Source organism: Callithrix jacchus, chromosome X, assembly GCF_049354715.1.
Source record: "Callithrix jacchus isolate 240 chromosome X, calJac240_pri, whole genome shotgun sequence".
Classification (NCBI taxonomy): Eukaryota; Metazoa; Chordata; class Mammalia; order Primates; family Cebidae; genus Callithrix; species Callithrix jacchus.
In genome coordinates this window covers 71,524,393-71,532,864 of record NC_133524.1, presented here as the reverse complement: position 1 = coordinate 71,532,864, position 8,472 = coordinate 71,524,393, and the positions used below count along the sequence as shown (strand labels likewise).

The 8,472-nt window shown below is 37.2% G+C and overlaps 1 pseudogene across 1 annotated transcript in view; it reads right to left on the bottom strand.

Annotated features, from left to right (window-relative positions):
* The window catches only part of LOC144576549 (proteasome subunit beta type-5 pseudogene), a 165,800-nt pseudogene that overhangs the window by 78,939 nt on the left and 78,389 nt on the right, over positions 1-8,472 (bottom strand). The window lies entirely within an intron of this gene.

Sequence of the window (8,472 nt, the reverse complement as noted above, 5' to 3'; positions counted from 1 at the left end):
CTGTAAAAAAAAAAATTGAAATATTGCTAAGAGATTACACAGAATCTGTAGCTTTCTTTTAGCAGTATGAAAATTATAACAATAAATTTCCCAATCCATGAACAAAGAACAATTTCTATTTATGTAATCTTCAATTCATTTCATCAGTGTTTTACAGTTTTCAGTTTACAGCTTTTTAATCTACTTGGTTAAATTCATTTGTAAGTTTATTTACTAAGCAAACAGTGTAAATGTGATTAGTTTCTTGATTACGTTTTTGGGTAGTTTGTTGTTAGTGTATAGAAATACTACAGACTTGTCAATTTTGTATGTAGCACTTTAGGGAATTAATTTCATTAGTTCTCTATTTTTTCTTTTTATGAAGTCTTTAGGGTTTTCTAGCTATAAGATAATCAGGAGAGACAAGTTCTTTTCTTCTTTTCCTACTTAGATGTCTTTTATTTCTCTTTCCTAAATGCTCTTGCTATGACTTCCACTATAAAACTGAATAGAAGGAAAAAAATTGGCATCCATGTCTTGTTCCTGATCTTAGAGAAAAAGCCTTCAGCTCTTCACTGTTGATTATAATTTCAGCTCTGGGAATGTCATATCTGGCCTCATATGTGCTGACACATTTTCTTTTTATACCTGAGTTGTTCAGATTTATCATGCAAAGAGGTTAAATATTGGGCCAGGGCAGTGGCTCACAACTATAATCCCAGCACTTTGGAAAGGCGCAGAGGGCGGCTCATCTGAGGTTATAGGGTTTGAGACCAGCCTGGCCAACATGATGAAATCTTGTTTCAACTAAAAATACAAAAGTAAGCTGGGCGTGATGGTGGGTGCCTGTAATCCTAGCTGCTCGGTGTTACAGTGCACCCCAAGTTTCTCTTCAATTCTTTGACCTAGGTCACCCCTGGCTATCTGCTCTGACCTACCCATAAACATCCTTCCCACCAAAACATGCACCCTGCCACTCCAGCTCAGACCCCTGCTCTCTTTAAAATAGCCAGTTGGGATTAGTCTAGTTTGTGCTGTCTAATCCTAGACAACAGGGGAATGACAAAGAGTAGGGACAACCCCCATCAGGCATAAGTACCCCTTCCTCCACTTGCCCAAATGAGCAGCCACCATTGCTCTATCCATGAGCTGTACCCTTCTACAGAAGTAAACTGCCTTGCTAAGAGGATTTATCTTCAAGTGCTATTTCTTTTGTGGCATTGAAATCTTACTTAAAACAACTCTAGGGACTCGTCCAGGATTCACCATTCTCCTCTGAGCAGTCTCGGGCCCTCTCTTGTGAGATGGCATCCTGCTGCTTCATTGCAGCAGCCTGAGAAGTAAGGGATCAAGACCTATCTGATGTGAGGAACAAGACCGACCTTTAAAAACTGCAAGGAATCTTCTAAAAGCAGACCCTGGGGGGAGCGGGGAACTGCAAGGAAAAAAAAAGGCCTACGAATACCACAGAATTAAGCAACACTGTGCACAGATGAAGAAAAAGATGCCACCGGAGTAGAGAAAGCAATGTGTCTTATTCTTTTATAAGGCAGGGTAAATTTAAAACTACAATTGGTAATTGAAGGTCTTCTCCTCAATGGGACTCTTAAACCCTATTGTTCCCAATCTATTACTATTACAATCACCAGTAGTTCACATTAATAGGTTTAAAAGATGTCTTCTGAGCTTGTCCACTGGAAGAAGACAGCAGAGATCTACTTGCCTTTGAGTGAGAAGACCCTCACTCCAGTCGAAAATAGCAATACCAATGGACAGTCTTACCCCAAGGGTTTTCAGAGCCTCCATCTATGGAGACTCTTACACCCTAAAAATAAAGCCCTTATACAAAAAGCTCAGGCAAGACAGGCTAAACTCCCTGATTTGGCAATTACCAGAAATCCAACAAGTGGAAAGGTTACCTCCTTAAGCAGGCATTCCATCTTTTTCTCAGTGTAAACAAGGGTGTAGGCTTAGAAATACTTGCCCAAAGGCACGGAGGCCACTGGCAACTGGTAGCCATCCTATCAAAAATCCTTAACCCAGTAACCTGCGGTTGGCCCAAATGCATTAAGGAACAACACTTACTTACAAACTTTGCTAAAAGTTAGCACTGTAACATGTATTATCCTAAATTCTAATCTTCTGGCTTTAGGCAGTCTGGTCCACAGGCAAAAATAAGTTTGATTTGGAAAAGAACAGTTATCAACTTCGGGGAAAAAAAAAAAAAAGACAATTTATGTAAAAAGAATCTTGACAATTTATGTAAAAAGAATCTTACATGGTAAATTCGTGTCCTGAAATAAATTAACTGGCTGTTTAAAGAAGGGGAATTTATGCGAGAAATGTTGTATACTGTTTACAAGTTAGAAAGTTGAAAATTGTGAAAGCTGTGAAAAATTATAAAAGGGAATTTATGCAAGAAATACTATGTAATTTAAAAGTAATTCGACCTACTAAATGTAAAACTATTAAACAGTTTCTGTGTAAGACATGTAAGGAAAATAAAATACTTTTGTTAAAAGGATTATAAGAAGGCATAAGAATATGGATTTCTACTTACATTTCAAAAAAGGTAAATATATGTGTGTGTGTGTATATATATATTTTTTTCTGAAAGTTTAAGCAAGTTTCAAAATGTTAATTATAAAGGAAATTCTGTGTGTAAACATACTGGCTAACGTTAAAAAAGTATCAAAATCACAACAGTCTTTTTGTTGTTGTTTTTTTTTTTTTAAAAAGAAAGCACTAACTTGCCCTCTAACAAAAATTATACAGGGTTAAAAGGAGTCTATAAAAATCTTACCTTATGGTCAGATATTAAAATTGAATAGATATGTCTAAAAGTTTCATTAAAATTGAGTTTAACATTAATAGCACACTAATGTAAAGGTGAAACTTAGCTTATCTGGTATAAAATCATACAGGAAGCACTGTCCAATATAAAATGGTGTTTGCTTTCGTTGGCCATAAAACTAACAAAAATAGGTGCTAAAGAGAATTCAGAAGGAAAATGGATATTGCCAGACCAGAGAGAAATGTTATCCAAATCCCTTATGAAGGGAATCTGCTTCCAACTGTATCTACAGACCCATTGGGGACCCCAAGCCATGTGTGATGCAGTCCTCAGAGTTTATGGGTGCATAGGAATTTATACCCTGGCCAAATGGGTTACAGTCAGCTTCTTAGTATGTAAGAAAACTAATGCACTATTAAAAAAAAAAAAAAAATTACCCCTCGTGGGAAGGAATCCAGGCTTAATGCCATTCCAAAGTATCAGATTAATTACACAAAGATGCCTCCAATTGATCATCTAAAGTGTTTATTGATTCAGATAGGACTCATTTTACTGCACGTCACTGGGAAATTAGCCCAGGTGCTGGATATAAACTGAAAATGTCATACTCCCTGACACCCACCTTCATTAGGGAAAGCAGGAAGGCTTATTACCTTGTTAAGAGTCTGAACTGCTCCCCAAAAAGACATTCTACTACTGATCTCCCTACATTTGAAACAAAAAAATCAGTTTATATACTTGATTTATCTTCCACTTTCCCTTCCCTCAGAACCAAAGGTCTTTTAGCGCAGTTGCCAACCCTGGAGTTCCAGCACACCAGCATTAGCTTGGGTACCATTAGCTTGTCAAAAGTTGGAGAGAAGGAAAAGCTCAAACTGGCCTAGGAAAGACCTTGCCTGGTGTTCCTAACTACTGAGACTGCAGTACAGACAGGAGAAAAAGGATGAACTCATCACAATCAAGTCAAAAAGGCATCGCCTCCCCACTCTGGAATCAGGGGCCATATTCCCAGGGGAAAGACCTACAAAAGCTAAAAAAATTTAACTCTCTTTCATCTATTTTATTACTTTCTTCTTTCCTTGTTCTATTGCTGACCATCTAGTTATTAATGTAACAAAGTCAATTTTGATGCAAGCTATTACATTTGATGCTTGCCTTGTTACACCCTCTGGGGACTTGCCAAGTCAGACAGCTCTCTACTTCAGAAAAATAACTGCTTTTCCTGGTTCTCCTCAGACTGGACATTAGTGCATTAGGACCATTTAGTCTGGGAAGATTTCAATAAAGACCCCATTGTCAACTTCGAGTCTTGCCCCCTGGATACAGAGCTTTTATGCTGTAGTTGGTCCAACGTTCTGTGGACCACTAAAGAGCAAGGATGAACCACCCCAACTGGTACTTGTAGTTTCTTAAAATTATATATTCATTTTACTAGTTACCGCTCCCCATTGTAAGACAGATTACTGTCTCTGTTCTCTAGAGTTCTTCCCCTTCATTAAGCCGTTTCTATGGTATAGGAGCATAAGTCTCAGGAAAGGACCCCACAGATTGCTTTAAAATGTGCTTTATTGCCTCCTCACCTCCTTCATCCCTTCTCCCTCTCCTAAGTTTTCTGCTAACAAAACCTCCTTTCGCCATCTACCCAAGGATAAAACCAAAGTAATTGTAGAGGTTAAAGATTTAAAACAAACTATGGCAACTGAAACAGGGTATCAGGATACAAATGCTTGGTTGGAATGGATTAGATATTGTTTCCAAGCTAAACGAGTGACTATTACACTTGTGCGACAGGCAGGCTAGAGACCCAGACTGTCCACTTTCCACTTGGGTAGACTGCTCACAGACTGGGCATGAGCTGTATGGTAGCTCTCTTCCAGAACCCCACAGCCTGCAGCGAGGAGTCATGTAAGACTCTTTCACTGTTGTTTCCTGAGGTTAAGAGCCCTGCGGGTCAGTCCCCAAGGGCCATCTGGCCTCCAGCCTCTGATGTACCTCCCTTTCATGACAGGGGGAAAAGTTGACATTCCTTGAAGACTTAACAGGGTGTAGTAAAACCAAGCCTTTTCAAGAGCTTATCAATCAATCTGCCCTTGTTCATCCCCAAGCAAATGCGTGGTGGCATTGTAGGGGACTATTGCTGGGTACTCTGCCAAGTAATTAGAGCAGCATCTGTGCTCTAGTCTACTTGGCCATTCTTTTCACCCTAGCATTCCATCAACACGATAAAAAAAAGAAAAGAAAAACTGTAGAAAGAAAGAAGTACCTCACATGGGTCCTTTAACGCCCATGTTCATGTAAACACTATTGGAGTTACCAAATACATTTAAAATCCGAGATGAAATAGCTGCGGATTTAAGTCAGTATTTTCACAGGTAACAATTAATAAAAATGTAAATTAAATAAATTACATCATGATCAGCAGCGGTTTATTAATTCCACCAGGGATGCTGTCAACGGGATAGCAAAACAACTAAGCCAAGACATGTTAAGGAAGTTTGAAGAGGAAAAAAAAAAAAACTAAAAATTTAAGATGGGGGATTGTTACAGTGAACCCCAACTTTCTCTTCAAAAAATCAGTATGTATGTTCAGCTCTCTTACTCTTTAATTCTCTACTTTAAAGTTTAACTTCCTTGTAATTCCAGTAAACAACCTTCTCCACCTGTTCTAATCAGTAGTTCACGTTTCCCCAGTCCCGGCTCCATCCTGACTCATCCAGGTCACGTGCTCCGGTCATATTCTTTGACCTAGGTCACCCCTGGCTACCTGATCTGACCCACCCACAACCTTCCTTCCTGCCAAAACACCCACCCTGCCACCCAGGTCGGACCCCTGCTCTCTTTAAAATAGCCAATTGGGATTAGTCTAGTTTGTGTGGTCTAACCCTAGCCAACAGGGGAATGACACAGCAGTAGGGAGGACCCCTGTCAGGCATAGTACCCCTTCCCGCCCTTGTCCAAAGGTGCCGCCACCATTGCTCCATCCGTGAGCCACACCCTTCTATGGAAGTAAACTGCCTGGCTGAGAGGATTTATCTTCAAGTGCTATTTCTTTTGCAGCATTGAAATTTTACTTAGAACATCAAGAGGCTGAGGCAGGAAAACCTGGGAGGGGGAGGTTGGAGTGAGCCGAGATCGTGCCACTGCACTCCAGCCTGGGTGACAGAGACTCTGTCTCAAAGAAAAAAGCAAGTTGTTAAATACTGTCAATTATTTTCTGGAAGTATTGAGACATCATGTAGTTTTTGATGTTCATTTTAATGCGATGTATCAAATTTACTGATTTGTGTATGTTTAACCATCCTTAAATGCAAAAGGTTATCTCCCCATGTGATCATGGAAAAATTATCTCTTTAATTTGTTGTTGAATTCAGTTTCCTGCCATTTTCTTGGGGGTTTCTGCATCTATGTTCATCAGGGATATTGGCCTGTAATTTTGCCTTCTTCTAGTATCCTCATCTGACTTTCGTATCAGATTAATGTTGGCCTCATAAAACGTGATTGGAACTTATTCCCTCCTCTTCGACTTTTACATACAGTGTGAAAAGGATTGGTATTAGCTTTTCTTTAATCTTTTACTCATTTAGGGAAAAAAAGGGCAGCCCGATGCCAGCACTTATTTTACATAAACATGCTCTTTGAGGCTGACACAAATCTCACTGATTTTCAGTGTGAAAATAAAATGCACAAACTATTCTTCATGTTATTTCTAAACAGAACTAACATGTGAATCATCAGAATTGTTTATTTCCGAAGAAAATCAATATCTTTGGACAACAACTGTTCAAGAATGATATTAACATTATGCATAGGAATGCTACATTTTCTAGAATTTGAGATTTTCAGTGATTGAAAATTACTATACTTTGTAAATGGAAATACCACTACCATAAATCGAAAGATGTGTTTTGCTTCCAAACTCAATATATTAGAACAATGTAAAAACAATAAAAGCAAGATATTTCTTAGCAAATTTATCTCAGGGTAAATGTGGGCAAGTTTGGGGCAAATGAGAAAAGGGTTAAATGTTTGGTAGAATTCAGAAGGGAATCTGTAAGTTCCTGGTTTTCTTTCATGAGAAACTTTCAATTATTGATTCAGCCTTCTTACTCAGTTTTTGGTCTTTTTATTTATTGTTTATTGCTGAATTTTATTATTTATTAAAATATCACCTGTTTTGTAGTTTTTCTAGTACTATTATTTTTCTAGTCTCATTTATACATACTATAATCTTTGTTATTATCTTCTTTTGGTTATCTTAGATGTACCATTAAATTGTTTGAGATATTTCTTCTTTGTACTTGTAGGCATTTATTGCTAAACCTTCACTCCTAGAATTGCTTTTTTTTTTTTTTTTGCATAAGTTTTAGTACTTTGTTTTCATTTTTGTTTTTCTGCAAATAACTCTTAATTTCTTCCTTGAACCACTGATGGACAAGTAATACATTATTTAATTTCCATGTGCTTGTGAATATTCTGAAATTCCTCATATAATTGATTTCTAGTTTCATACCATTATGGTCAGAAAAGATACTCAATATGATGTCAATCTTTTAAAATTCTTAAGACTTGTTATATGACCTAAGATATGATTTCCTCTGGGGAATATTCTGTGTGGACTTTTGAAAAATGTGTATTTCACTGCTGTTGAACAGAAGACCACATAAATGTCTTTTGGGTCCATTTGGTCAACTTTGGTTTTCAAATGTGGGTTTAAGTCTGATGTCTCCTTATTGATGTTCTGGCTGAATAATCTTACCATTGCTTAAAGAGGTGTGCTGAAAGTCCCAACAATTACTGTATTATTGCATTTCAGTCTATATTTTCCTTCAAAGCTTTTAATATTGGCTTTATAGATTTAGGTGTTGTAATGTTGAGTGCATATATGACTTTTATATCCCATGAACAGACCACTTTATCATTATATGACTCTGTCTCTGCTTACAATTTTTTACTTTAATTCTATTTCATCTGATGTAAATATTAGTATATCTTCCTCTGCTCTCTTGGTTTCCATTTACATGGCACATCTTTGTCCATCCTTTCCCTTTCAATTTACATGTGTACTTAAACTGTCTTGAAGGCAACATAGCAACACATAGATAAGACTTTTCAATATCTATTCACCCACTTTAATGTACTTTGATTAGAGAATTTAATCCATTTATATTCAAAGTACTTATTGATAGGTAAAGAATTTCTACTGTCATTTTGCAATTTACTTTCTAGTTGATTACAAATCTTTGATTTTCTCTTCTCTTGCTTTTTTTTATGTGACTCAATGTTTTTCTGTAGTGGTATGCTTTCAACCCTTTCTTTTTATATTCTGCAGAACTACTACGAGTTTTTTGCAAATCTCGTGACTACAATGAACCTTACACAAAGCCTCTTACACTTATGAGACTTTTAAATTAATACAACTAAAATTAGGTCAATTACTCAAATGCTATGCTTTTACTTCCATCCACCCCCACATTATGTTCCTGATGACATAATTTATATCATTTTATAATTTGCATAATTTGTTGCTATAATTTTGTCTTAACTTTTATAATCTGTTTCCACACCACCATTATAGTATTAGCGTATTCTCAGTTTGACTATGTACTTTTGTTTTGTTTTATTTTTGAGACAGTCTCACTCAGTCACCCAGGCTGCAGTACAGTGGCATGATCTTGGCTTACTATAACCTCTACGTCCTG